This window comes from Octodon degus, unplaced genomic scaffold (genome assembly GCF_000260255.1).
Source record: "Octodon degus isolate 3935 unplaced genomic scaffold, OctDeg1.0 scaffold00040, whole genome shotgun sequence".
Lineage (NCBI taxonomy): Eukaryota > Metazoa > Chordata > Mammalia > Rodentia > Octodontidae > Octodon > Octodon degus.
In genome coordinates this window covers 8400325-8413266 of record NW_004524616.1, presented here as the reverse complement: position 1 = coordinate 8413266, position 12942 = coordinate 8400325, and positions in this window count along the sequence as shown.

The window sequence follows — 12942 nt, the reverse complement described above, 5'->3', positions numbered from 1 at the left end:
TCTCTCTCTCTCTCTCTCTCTCTCTCTCTCTCTCTCTCTCTCTGTCTCTGTGTCTTTTGCTAGCTTACCTCCCTCTAATTCATCTTTCATCAGTTTGTAGAGTTTACAATTTTACTGATGTCTGTTGAGATTTTCATTAACTCCCCATAGTATGGTCGTATGTTATTAATTGGAGCCGAAAGCAACGGCAAGGAGACTGGATTAATATAGACTCAGAGGTCTCACTGAGCTTAATCTCACTCTAAGTGAGCTGGAGCCACCGAAACTTCTCACATTCATTGAGGGCTACAAACAGCCTCAGGAACGGGCATACTTAGTTTGGTGTAAACAAGCTGCCACCTACCTTCCCGCATTCACCAAATTCTAAACTCAAACTCAAACTCTAAACTCAAAACTAAGTTTTACAGGTCATTAGTTGGTAACTTCCCCAGGTAAAGGAACAAAGAACAGACAGGGTGCCGCCTCCAGGAATCCATTACCTTGTCTCTAGTTTGCTGGAATTAAAAGGTGCCAGTTTCCTTAGGCTCTGTTCTTTGTTCCTTGCTCCCTCGGGACAGTAAAGCTGCTGCCTCATATCTCTACATAGTGTGCTTTTATAATTATTTTCTCTGATTCTACTTATTCTGAAGTTAATTTTCTAGGTTCATAAGGTCAAAGTTAAAATAATTCGAGAAATTTTTCTTTTCAAATATAATACAAGATGGGCAAGGCAATGATCCTGAGAAACATCAGTAGGTTTTTGAAACTAGCAGTTAATTGGTAGGATTCTCACCCTGACTAACTATACATGCTGATATCTGTGAACCAAGCAACTGCACTGAAGATAGCAATGTGTAATAGAAGGGTCACACTTGGAATACCTGTCATTCTGGTCCACTAAATATGTACTTCTTATAATGACATACCAACTATTACCATACTGTCTCACAAGTAAAAGTTTTTTTTTTTTTTTAATGGGTAATAAATTAGAAAAGAAACAAGAAAAAGAAAAAAAATGTCACAGGACTGTCCTGCTACAATGCTGTATATGGTTAGATTTTTAAATTTCTGTGTAAAAATACGGAATTGTTTATTCATATTCTTTAAATAATTTTCATTTTTTAAATTTTTATCTCCATACTCTGTAGGGACTTAATGTTTAGCATATCAATACTTGATGGAAAATACCTGTTCCATGTTATGTCTAAGATGTTTGATATTCAGAAAGATAGTGAAGTTAAACCCAACTGCATAAGATGTAGGGTAATAATAAGCTTCTCTTCTGGAGGGTTAACAACCTAAGTTTGTAGATCAAAAATTAGAGAAATAGAAGGGCTTCAAGGACAGCCAACAATTTGACCGTAGCCTTTCAAGGTCAGTGAAGACTCAGAACATAGGAGATCCTATACTGTAACATCATGAAACTCAGTTGTGTCCCAAATTTTCTGATCAAGGAGATTAAGGGGCCACAGAGCAACGGGATCAATGACATAAAGTGTGCCTAAGGAGAATCACCTGGAGAGTAAACATTCTCTCAGGCTTTCATAGACAGCAAATTGGTCAAGCAATGGCCATGACTCATCCACAGGGCTGACACTGACAAAGGATCTGCAAACTGCGGTACAGGGTTATAGGATAAATCCTGAGGGTACTTGACTGACCTTATCAGATCCAAAAGCTATATTTCTTATTATACAGGTCTGGCTTTATCTTGGGCTTAACCATCCAGCAGAAAATTATAAAAATGAGATATGTAAAGTAAAGCCATATTAATACATTGAGGTGTGAAAGGCTTGAGTCAACAACTTCTGTGGATGACAACTTCTGTGGATAACCCACTACTGTTGTGGATTGCTAGACTGTGTTGGATTGTTTTGCTGAATTCATGCACCTATAGAATTTAGCTGCCATTGGCATCTTACTCTGCAGATGCTTACTGCATTGTGCTGCTCCTCTGAACATCGCCCTCCATCGTTCTGAAGCAGTTCTGGGGTCTTCCACGTCTTTGGTTGCGCTGTCATGACTGCCTCGATACCTGGAATCCATTCAAATTGTCTAGCTTTCATGTTCACTGTGACTTTCGAGAAATGCCAGAAGTTATGTGGATCCAGATCTAGTGAATAAGTTAGATGAAGATATACCATAATTTTTTAAGGCTTGCTTTTCCATTTGGATGGCATTTGCTAGCAATAGCCACTGTATTTTTTAATCACATTTCATAAAAGCACTCACAAAAGACAAGTTTCAGAAAGCAGCATAAATAACGGAATTTGGAGTTCATTTATTTGAAACAAGGAGGAGTATTTTGGGGTAGATCAATAGCAATGTGTCTGTTATTGTACTTTTTAATGTAAATACCTTATTTCTTACTCAGCTTTTATATAACTTCAATTCTTGGAAATATTTTATGGTATTTTCTTATAGGGAAAAATTTTTCCTTGAATTTTTTTTACCCTTGTATACTTTAAGCTTTCTGAACAAAGGATGTTTATGAATTACAAAGATGCTTTGAAAACTAGAGAGAGTGTTTCTCTGCAAAGAACTTCGGAGGTGTCCCAGAATTGATGTAGATTAAACTCTCATCTCAAGCTCTTCAGAGACATATGCACAGTAAAAATATGTGTTGTATTGTTGTTTGGTGGATTGTCTACACCAGGGGTTTCCAACCCCTGGGAACATGGACAGATATTTATCTGTGACTTTTTAGAAACATGACCACACTGTAGGAGGCAAGGGGTGGCCACTGCAGGTAAGCAAGCGAGGGATGCTCCGCCTATATTTACAGCTGCTCCCTGTCACTGGTATTATGGTCTGAGCACCACATATCGTCACATCAGCCTGGCATTAGATTTTCTTAGGAGCTCAGGTCCCTGTGTGAGTGCTGCATAGAAAGGGTGGAGGTTGATCATTACTTTGAATCACACACACTCTTCTCTCCTCTCTGTGGAAAAACGGTCTTCTTCAAAATCAATCCCTAGTGACAAAATGGTTGGATCACTGTCTTGGTTACTCTTCTCTCATTGCTGGGACAAATACTCAACACTCAAAATGAAGGAAGGAAAAATTTATTTAGCTCACAGTTTATAAAGAAAAAGTGGTATATTTGATCACAAGAAAATGTAAGGGTTCTCCACAATAAAAATAGTAAAATAATAATGCCATATAAAGATACTTACAGCCTAAAAGCAAGTGCCAGTTTCCTTACTAAGTAGCGGGCTAATTGCATTTCCCATTTTCTCACTTTACTCTAGACACACCCAGGACACTTGATGAACAGGGGGCACTGGAGGATTCAGGGCTCGGATGGCCAGGGATGGGTGAGACATCACTCCTTTTGCAGCATATCTGCTAGCTGGAGTCTAGAGCAAGCTGGACTTGATGGCTTCCAGCTCTGCTAGTACCTGTTTGTTTTTTAAAGTATATTAGATTTATTAGAATGTATAACTTTTCCTCTCCATTGTTTTCTTTTGAATTTTAAAGAGTAAAATTAAATAAGAAAAACAAAGACAAAGCAACATACAACAAAACAAATGGTACAGAATTTCATTGTTATATTATGTAATATTACCATCAATTTTGTTGCTCAGGTTATTAGATATAGGTATGCAAGACTGGTCAAATAAACATTAACTATTTCTTTCAATAAATCGTAATTTTTTTTCTTGTCATTTTACTTTTTATTTTTAATTTGTTTTAAATAGAATATAATAATAATTGATAAAACATTAGAAATAGTACACACTTAGAAGAACAAGATGAGAGATATTCAACAGTGATTTTATTTCACATTTCTGTCCTCATTGTAGTGGCTCAGATTATAGATGTTGGTATAGAGAGTTAGCAAAAGTAAAAAATTTCAAACATTAATTGCTACTTGCAAAAAACTAATGGAAATTAGTAGTACTATTATTTTAGCTATCCTGTATAAATATTTGCATGATTTTTCCCTTTCTTTTATTCTCTCTCTTTTCTCCTTTCCCTCATCTCCACTATTTATTTGTTATGTCTAGTTTCTTTCCATTTTACTATATCTATTGTACCTTTCAGATTTTATTTTTCTTTCAGGTTCTTACAATAAGGGACAGTCCAATGTTTACACATGAGGGCCTGACTTATTTCCCCTTTCTGAAGAAATCACCTAATAACAAAGACTGCAGAGGATGTAGGGAAAAGGGACCCTTCTCCACTGTTGGTGGGAATGTAGACTGGTACAGCTGCTATAGAAAGCAGAGTGGAGACTCCTCAAAACCTAGGAATGGAAATGCTATTTAACCTAGGTATTCTCCTTCTGGGTATTTCTCCAAAAGAACTGAAAACATCATACCACAGTGGTATATGTATAAACTATGCAAAACTATGTATAAACTATGTATGAAATATGTACAAAATACGTATAAATATATTCCTACAAAGAGTTTCTATATATTTTGTACATATTTCATACATTTGCATATTTTATATGTATGTACGAACAGATCAATCGGGTATATTTTCAGATACTTGTGCTGACAGACAGCATGAAGTAGTCCTTTAAAGGAGTTCAAAGAGTTCAGCCCATCACCAAATCTATATGGGGCTGTCTCCTTACAAGCACTCCCACCCACACTGATGTTAAAGAACAAAACCAATGTCATCCATGTAAATTTATTAATTGCTTAGGTAAATGATGGGATATGCAACCAATATAATAATGTATAGTTTTTAAAAGGAAGGTAGGTACTTATGTGTGCAAAGAAATATCCCAAATATATTTGCAGCCAAATTGACCAGATTCAGAATAAGAACTGTGTGTATGTATGCATACATGTGAATTGTTACTTTTAAAAACATGACTTCATTCAGTTAGGGACTTATTTTTAGCCACAACACTATATTAAAGAAAAGATAAATGCTCATGTAACATTAACACAGGCAAATATCCTCACACAAACTTTTGTATGTGCACATAGTGACTGATATCTGTGTAATTAACCTGAAATCTATGTATCTTAAACATGTTTAATATCTTTTTGTCACTTGATGGATGTTCAACAGGCGAAGAGGAGTCCTGTCCCATCCCGCTGTCTGTTTCTCTTCTCTTGTTGCTGGGACAAAATACCCAACACCCTAAATGAAGGAAGGAAAGCTTTCTTTAGCTCACAGTTAGTGGAGGTTTCAGCGCACACTCCGCTGGCTCTAAGGCAAAGTAACACATGGCAGAGAGCAGCCTTTCAGGGAAGAGGCCAAGAGCAAGTGCTAAGGAGAAACAGCAGCTCAGGCAGCTAGCCAGCCTCTCTCCCCTCCTTACATTTTAATGCAGAGTATCTGCCCCAGGGCATTCACACCCATAATCCCAGCATTGGATCATGAATCATTCACAAACTCCAGAAGCCACCCATGACTGCAAGAGGCTTTGGGGGAACAACTAGACACAAACCATAACACCTGCTATGTCCCTGCAACTATTTTGTCTAATTCAGCCAAAGTTGAGGGCTATGCTCGATTCTCTTACAGTTTTATATGTATTGCATGGCTCTTTCTGTTGAAAGTTATGAGTTTTTTTTCTCTCTTTTTCTGCATGAGTTCCTTTTCAAATTCCTTCTTGGAAATGTCAAAGCGCTCCACCCTCCAGGACAAATATTTCTACTTTTTGTCCTACCTGTGCTGCCAAACATTCTATCCTTGGAGATTACAGAGGACAGGAATATTGTCACTGTAGCTAAAATGTTTCTTTTTTTATGCTGATGGTTGGGACAAGCAGTATTATTTTTGCTCCTTTCTGACTTGAATGATTTATGAATGAAATATTTAATTTTTTGAGCACTTGACAGTTTTGGCCTCTCATCCATCAACCCTTTGGAATTACTTTGCTTGGGAAATTGAAATACAGTCCAGTTCCTCTGCAGATATTTTCAGTTTTCTTTTGTCACAGGAAGTACTGTTCTGAGTGTGCCCATCAGAGTTATCTGAGAAGCAAGAAGATCATTTTCAAAAGCAAGCAGGAGCAGAACAATGTCAGAAGTCTGTGAAGAACAAAGTCCTTCTTTCTGTGCTCTGTTATTACATTTTTATAAAATAACTTCTATTTCTTGTGCATATTTTACTCTTAGTCTTGATGGAAGTTTTACCAAAAAATTCTAGAATTATCTTCCTTAGGAAGGAAAGAAATTTGTATTAAAATACAACTTAAAACATTGCTGCTGTAATAAATGTATCGTTAATATTCATGGGTTTATGGGACAATAAATTCCCTTAAGTCTCATAAGTTGTCCTGCTTACCTTTCAGTGATATAACTAAAAGCATTTCAAAATTATATTTACAATGGAAATGAACCATTGTCAATACATTTACATGTGTACAATTAAATACATTTTTATTTATCCATTTAGCTGCTTATAAACATGTAAACAGCTTGCAAGATATAGCTCTAGTGACATATATTGCTGTAAGCATCAGTGTGAATGCATTGCAGTTCTGTGCTATCTTCACCTCTTTGGGGATGATACCTAAAAGTGAAACAGCTGTGTCAAATGAATATTCTAGTTTTAGATTATTGATGAATCTCCATACTGATTTGCTGATTGTATTAATTTTTATTTTCGCCATCAATATAGAAGGTTCTCTTTTTGCCAGGAAGCCTTACTAGAATTTATAATCTAATTTCTTGAGTGACAGCCAATCTTGCTGGAATGAGATGGAATCTAAGTTTTGTTTTAACTTGCAGTTTTCTTTTTTTAAAATAATTTTATTGAGAAACAAATAGCAATGAGACAGTTTCAAAATCAATTAGTAGGACAGCTTCAATAATTAATACATTGCATATTGTTGTTTTCTTAGTAGTTATTCATAGTGCAAGGTTCAGACATGATATCCTGTCCACAAACACTATTAGTACAAATTTTTCTATTCATTGAATTAAGAGAAAGTAGCTGTATATCTATTCTAACTCTTTTGAATATACACATACAAAATGGTCCTTCATTTGTATCCCCTTTTACTGTTTAGTTTTGTCAGAGATGGGTATTTCATTGTCATTTAAATATTGTGGGTATGTGAATTCAGCAAAATAATCCAATATAGTCCAGTAGTCCGTAACAGTAGTGGGTTATCTGTAGGGCTGGCAATATCAGAAGTTGTTGACTTGAGCCTTTCATAGCTCAGCATATTAATATGGTTTTAATTTTTGTACTTCATTTTTCATACTTTTCTGCTGGATAGTTAAGACCAAGATAAGGACAGCCATGTTGAAAATTTTTAAATATTTTCTAGTTATTTGTACTTTTTCTTCTAAGAAATTGCTACCCATTTCAATTCCCCAATTTTTTATTGGGTCTTTTATTTGGGGGAGTCTTGTTGTTTTAGAGTTCTTTATATATCCTAGATTTTAGTCCTCTGTCAAGGAATGGCAGTCATTTTTTTTTCTATTTTTAGGTCTATCCCCTCCCTATGTCAGTTATTTCTTTTTGCTGTTCATAAACTTTTTAATTTGATTTGATCCTGTTTATTGATCTTCATGTTGTTTTGTGTGCTCTGAAGTTCTGTTTAGAACATGATTTCTTATCCCTATGTCTTCAAGAGTTGCATCTATTTTATCTTCCATCAGATTGTTTTCATTTTAATACTTCCAATTATTTTTATCATCCAGCACATTAAGTATTTCCACTTCAATACTTTTTTTCAGCAGAACTTTCTTGTTGCTTGGACAAATACCCAACACCCACACTTAGAGGAGGGAAGTTGGTTTTGATTCACAATTTGTAGAGTTTTTAGCTCATAGACAGTTGGATCCAAGGCAGGGTGGCACAGCAGAGGGACATCACAGGAAAGCAGTGGAGAAATTGTTCATGTTGGGTTGGGCAGGAAGCAGAGAGGAGTGAAAGGTCAAGGGGCCTTTGAGAGAGAGAGAGAGAGAGAGAGAGAGAGAGAGAGAGAGAGAATTGGATTCTGAGGAAATGCATGCTGTAAGAAAAAGAAATTGTATTGAATACAATATATTTTGAATTGCTAACCACCAATGGCTGCCATACACAGCTTGAAGAACTGAACCTAAATGAAAATGGAGTGTCACATCCCACAATTCTATCTTCTAAATCATTAGCATAATTTGTCATGTGGTTTTGGCTTTGCTGATTGAGAGGTCTTATTACTTGAAGACAAGAATATTTTCACAAAGTGAAGCAAAATTGTCTCATTAAATCAGAATCAGATACTGCTATTTGTCCATTTCCAGATTTTAAGCACTAGAATACACAAAATGTGGATACATTATGTTAAACAACTAAAAATGACAAAGGAATTTTTGTTCTAGTTATAGGAAGAAGTGTAGGTGGAACCATGGGATACCTGGTGGTGCCTAACAGGCCCTAGATCCAGTGATGAAATTTGCTGGCTCATGAAGATGGTGAGTGGTAAGCAGCAACTAAAGTGCCTTTCTGAGAGTTGCCAACCAGATGCTGGAGTATAGCAATGTGAGGAAGACAATAAGGAGGAAAATGGGTTCTATGGACCTAGGAAGGATCTGGAGCATGAAATGAAGCTCATGGGAAGACTGAAGGTAGAAACTTCAACAAAGAAGAAGGAAGGAGCCAGCAACACCTTCCTCCTGAGGCAGGACTCACTGTGTGAGAGGAGTGGTTCTAACCTGTGGACACATGGCGCTGGCAACCCAGAGGCCTCATTAGAGAGGAGTAGCAGATGTGGAGGATGGCCTAGCTGGCAGTGAGTGCTGGATGCTCAGTTGTCCCACATGAGAGACCAATAAACTATGAGCCATTTTGGAGTAGGGCCAACTGAACCCAAAACTCAGAGTGGCTTCTGGCTTCACTGAGCAGCTCCTAGCTGGGCTCAGGCCTGTTGAAGGTGTGCTGATGGCTGCAGGCCAAATGGTGCAGAAGGTGCAGGTTTACTGAGATTATCCATTAGCCTGCCAAAAAGCTACAGCTGGTGTGCTGTGATAAATCAACATGGATGAGGACTCTGTTTCCACACACTGCCTACCAGTGAGAGCAGATACATAGATGGAGGTGGACTTTTTCTCCTTTGTCTCACTTTATTTTGTTGTTGTTTTTGTCATAGTTTTGTTTTGGTTTTGCTTCTTCCTTGTTTGATCGTTTCCTTATAAGTGTGAATGTGGTTTCTAGCCATATATATATAGTTTTCCAAAGTTTTCCAAAGTTAGCAGGATCCCTCTTTGTTCTTCAACCTTTGTTATAATCTCTTCCTCTGACTTCTCAATTTTTTCCTAACTCATTTTAAAATTTAATCCCTAAGGGCAAAATTCACATGTTAAGGACTTGTTTACTTCATATAATGTTCTGGTTTATTTTAGATTTTGTTATATAGCCACAAAATTAGTTCATGCAATTAAAGGTGGAAAGTAATGGTTAGCTCATTTTGTCATTTTCTAGGCTGTGTTGGATGTTATTGGAATTGCTGATGGTATTATTATAGCCAAAAATGAGATAATTGTTCTAAACAGCTGTTCTTTGTCATTTTTCCAAAAAAGAAAGACAAAGGGTCACAAAACATACTGTGGCACAGTGCCAAAGAACCAAGGATAGGGCCAAACAGGTGGCAACTTTGTATCCCAACAAAGGGTTAGAAATGTAGGATCTTGCAACAGACTCCAAACTTCCAACTCAGCCATACTGGGAAGAGAATTCAGAGAAGTAGTCACTTTCTCAGGGTTCTAAATACTAACAACAAAGTAACACACCACAGGTAATTTACAAGCATCATTCAAAGAATTAAATTTTAAAAAAGAAAAGAAAATTAGAAGATACTTATACCAGATACAACCCAGACATTCAGTTCACCAAAGGCAAACCCAGGGAGTGATGAGCTTAAGAAAAATGTATAAGTAACCCCCATGGCCTCTTTGAAGTTGTAACAACAAAGCAATTGAATGAAGTTCTAGAAAAAAAATCAGAGATAATTTATTAGATAACTGTAGAGACAGTGTTCACAATTTGGTGGACTAGAAAACCAAGTTTGGTGGCTTTAGAGCAGATACAGACAAAAAACTAGAGAAGTTTAAAAAAACTATGGAAGCCATGAGTACTCAGCATAGCAATGAAATGGAATTCATAAGGCAGATTCAAACAGATATCAAGGAAAATAAATTCCATTAAAGTATCTATAGCAGATTAAGCTAATGTGAGGACAGGATCTCAGTTAGGGAAGATAGGCTTGCAATTAGTAATCATGAAAAGAAAGATTTCTTTGGAACCATGAGAAATCAATATAGCAACTGCTATATGAAGCAAATAAGAATAACTTAAAATGATTGTAATCAATGAAAAAGCAGCAGAAAGCACAAATGATACAAAAAAAATCCACACATGTCATGGTCAAAGGCTTCTCTGTTAGATAAAAAGAATCTGACATACAGTAAATGAGGTCTATAGAACTCCAATTAGCCATTATAAAAAAAAATCAGTCAGGCATGTCATATTAAAGATTCTAAAAATTCAACACATTCAACAAAAGAATAGAATTTTGAAAGCTGTTTTGGAAAAGAAAGAAATCACCTGTAAAGAAAAGCCCATCAGAGTCACAGCTGACCTCTCAGCACAAACTCTCACGTCAAAGAAAGCTTGAAGTATTTTAAGTTCTTCAGGAAAACAACTCTCAACCCAGATTGATGTTTCCACAAAACTCTTTCCCAACTGATGGAGGATAAGATACTTTCATGACGAAGACCATCTGAGGAAATTTATGACCACCAAACTAGCACTCCAAAATATTTTGAAGGATATTCTAGAAAGTGATAAAAGGGACTTTAACTCCATGAACTACAACAAAAAGAATTCATCAGACAATTAAAAAGGGGGAAAAAAGGTGTGCAGCCAGTAAGAGGAGAATAACAAGGATAAGTCAATACATATCCATTATAGCCATCAATTTTAATGGTCTTAATTCACCAATCAAAAGACACAGGCTAGTAGAATGGACCATAAACAAAATCCAACAATGTGCTTTCAAAATACATTTAACTCAAAAAGAAATTTATGGACTAAAAGTCCATGGATCAAAAAGAATAGTTCTCTCAATAGGAACCCAGGAAAAAATTTGCAGACATAATGAATTTCAAACACAACTTCTTGAGATAAAGAAAGTGAGAACAACCTTATGAAGATAATAACCCAAGAGGAAGAGATAACAATTGTAAATATATATACAACAAGTATCATTGCACCCACCTATATGAAACAAAAGTATACATATATTATTTGGCCAGCTCAGCCCATCGTGAGGGTGGGGCTAGCACAGTATGTGGTGCTGGGGATTGAACTGCTGTCCCTGCACCTACCTAAGCTTGCCTTATCAGGTACTTTAGACCACTGAACTATCTTGTTGGCCCCTGAAACCAATATTAATGGGCATGAAAAATCAAATAAATGCTAATACATTAGTATTGAAGGATCTCAGTACCCCACTGTCACAAAAAGACAAATGAACTAGACAAAAATTCAACAATGAAATAATAGAATTGTACCAAACAATGGAACAACTCATCTTAGTAGATGTCTACAACGTGTTCCATCTTACAACATCAGAACACACATTCTTCTCGGTTTCACATGGGACCTTCTCCAAAATAGACCTCATACTAGATCATAGAATTTGCTTAAGTAAATGCAAAGAAATTAAAGTTATGCCATGCATATTGTCAGACTATAGTGCAATGAAATTCAAATCAGAATCAAAAGAAGCCACAAGAACTTCAGAATCCCATGAAAATTAAATAAAACTCTTCTGAGCAACCAATGGGTCACAGGTGAAGCTAAAGATGAAATTAGAAAGTTTCTACAATTAAATGGCAATGGCAATAGAACATAGTAGAACTTATGGAACACATTGAAAGCAATCCTAATGGGGAAAATTATGGAGTAAATACCAATATCAGGAAACTGAGTAAGCACAAATAAACAACACAATGGTGAACCTCAAATTTCTAGGAAAAGCAGAACAAGCTAGGCCAAAGATCATAGGAAGGAGGAAATTATAAAGGTCAGGGCAGAAATTAATATATTGGAGACCAAGAAAATAATACAAAGAATCAATGCATCAAAAATTTGGTTCTCTGTCAGAATAAGTAAAATCAAGAAAGCTTTATCAAACTTTATCAAAAAACAAAAGATTCAATTCCATGCAATTAGGAATGAAAAGTGTAAAATCTTGATAGACCCTGCAGAGATCTAGAAGATCATCTATATCTACTTTGAAAACTTGTATTCTAATAAGATGGAAAGTGCAGAATAAATTGACACTTTCCTAGATACAAATGAATTACCAAAGCTGAATCAAGAAGAAATAAAAATTCCAAATAAACTAGTGTCAATGAATGAAATTGAATATGTAATTAAAAACCTGCAAACAAACAAAGAAGCCCAGACTCTGACAGATACGTACTTCTGAATTCTACAAGAAATTTAGAGAAGACTGATAACTACTTTAATAAAACTGAAAGGGAAGTAGTACTCTCAAATTCATTCCTGGAAACAAGCATTACTTTGACACCAACACCTGAGAAGGACCCAGCTAAGACAGAGAACTACAGTCCAATTTCCCTGATGAACATAAGTGCAAAAATCTTCAATAAGACAATCTTCAATCATTAAGAAGGTTATGTACAATGATCAAATTGAATTCATCACAGTGATGAAGGAATAGCTCAACATATGTAAATTAATAAATGCAACACACCATGTTAATATAACCAAGGACAAAAATCATATGATCATCTTAATAGTTATGAAAAGCTTTTGATAAAATCTGGCACCCATTTATGATAAAGTCTCTATGGAATATTGGAATAAATGGTCTTTAGCTCTAGCAGATAAAAGCCATGTATGACAAAAAAACATCCAACATCATATTAAATGGACAAAAACTGAAAGCTTTGACTCTAAAATCAGATACAAGACAGAAGGAGGTCTGCTGTCTTCACACTTATTCAGCATAGTCCTAGAAACTCTAGC